This window comes from Solanum lycopersicum, chromosome 2 (assembly GCF_036512215.1).
Source record: "Solanum lycopersicum chromosome 2, SLM_r2.1".
Taxonomy (NCBI): domain Eukaryota; kingdom Viridiplantae; phylum Streptophyta; class Magnoliopsida; order Solanales; family Solanaceae; genus Solanum; species Solanum lycopersicum.
Window position 1 is genome coordinate 42,997,503 of NC_090801.1, and position 1,979 is coordinate 42,999,481.

At 22.9% G+C, this 1,979-nt stretch overlaps 1 long non-coding RNA gene across 1 annotated transcript; it reads left to right on the plus strand.

The window, feature by feature from the left end:
- Window positions 1-528: 528 nt before the first annotated feature.
- On the plus strand, window positions 529-1,419 carry LOC109119523 (uncharacterized). The gene is made up of 2 exons (XR_002026727.3): window positions 529-864; window positions 1,193-1,419. It is a non-coding gene; the product is annotated as an uncharacterized lncRNA (long non-coding RNA).
- The last annotated feature ends 560 nt before the right edge of the window (window positions 1,420-1,979 follow it).

The window sequence follows — 1,979 nt, forward strand, 5'->3', positions numbered from 1 at the left end:
GTACATGTGTAATAAGCTTCAACAAATTGGGGAAATGCATTAAAATTAAGCTATTCAAACTATCTGAAAATCTACAAAATGTATTCTGAACTCATGAAAAATATTTTCTACCGTCAAATGTCAATATTAGCTGTTCACTATTTTAAAAATATTTTGTCAATAGTATTTATTTAATTTAAAAAATAAGGAGATAATTTATTTTTTGTATTTATTTAAATCTTGGTAGAGAAAATTAGCAATTAAGTCATAATATCTAACATATTTAGTCAAAATAACTACACTTCAAAATATTTATTTAAAATATCAGAATGACAATATTTTAGAAAATAATATGTATTCAAATTTGAGTTTTAAGACAAGTTTCTTTTTATTATTAATATTTTTTATTTTATAAAATATAAATATCAAATATAGTAATATAAGCCAATTAGGATTCTACTTTTATTATATCCATTAATTTACAATTTTCTTTCCTTACTAAATGAAATTACTATATCTTTTATCATTTATAATAGTAGTGAAGCAAATTGAAAGAATCCATCATTGATACAATTTAAAGAGAAACTATTACCAATCATCAAAATTTCTTTGTTTTCTTTCTTAATAGAGTTAAGTGAATTCTTGCTCCTCTTTTTTTGGAATTTCACTCCTCCCGATTAATCTAATACCCAATAACCTTTTCTCTTCACCTTTCACGTTTCTACGCCCACCTTTCATGTTCTAGCCCTTTTTCCATGTTTCTAGATCTCTTTCTTGAAGGTTTTCACAAATTTTTCATCAAAATACATATTTTAATTCAAGAAATTTTCTCTATCGTTAAATGAAATCTGTTTATCAATTAAAGTTGATTTCTCGATTGGCAAGGTAATTTCCATTATTTATTTTGATTTGATGTTTAAGATCACCGATTATGGTATGTATTTCAGATTCTATGTCTTACGAATTTTAATATCACTGTTTATGATTTATATTTCGCATTGCACATATTACAGATTTTTCGTTGCATTTTTTTATTTTTATGCAAGTTTGTTTACATAATCATCTAATATTTATACATCTCAGCTTTTTAATCGATTAAATATTTTTTTCAATTTTTTTATTTAGTTTTTAATATTTCAGATTTATTAGAATCTATAAATTCATTCATATGTATATTTTGTTTGACTTTTAATATATTTTTATTTGCTTTTAGGGTTTTAGATTCGGGAAAACATATGTACGTCTACAATGTATGAATCAACAGTTTATTTGTGTATTCATTCTATTTATATATCAAAAAGTTTTATATTTTTTATTTTTACATTGTATTTCAATCTCAATTAGTATACCAACATGTTTGTATTTCCTTCTTAATTTGTATCCGTCCTAACTGTATGATAACAATTTTATATTTCATTGGGTATTCATTCTGTATTTCAATCTCAATTTATATGTGAACAAGTTTGTATTTCTCTTTGTTTTTGTATTCTACCTAATTGTATATTAACAAGTTTTGTATTTTATGTGTCTATTTTACCTTTCAAAGTCATTTTGTATTTCAAATAAAGAGAGTTTTTCTTTTGTATTCACAACTTTATATTCAATCTCACTTTGTATTTATAACTTTGTATATTCATCTCATTTCTGTATTCATATATTGTTGTAATCAACATATAGTTCATGATCGATTAATTTGTATTTTACCTTTCAAAGTCACTTTGTATTTCAATTGAAGAAATATTTCTTTTTATATTCACAAATTTATATTCAATCTCACTTTGTATTTATAACGTTATATTTTCATCTCACTTTTTTATTCATGTATTGTTGTATTCAACATATAGTTCATGATCGATTAGTTACAATAACTTAATGGGATACAAATTATTGTATGCTTCAAACAGAAAAAACAGCTAAACTATAAAAAAAAACAATTTCATTCGTTTTACATCATTATTTGGATACAAAATATCCGGAAAAAAACTATAAATATCAATACA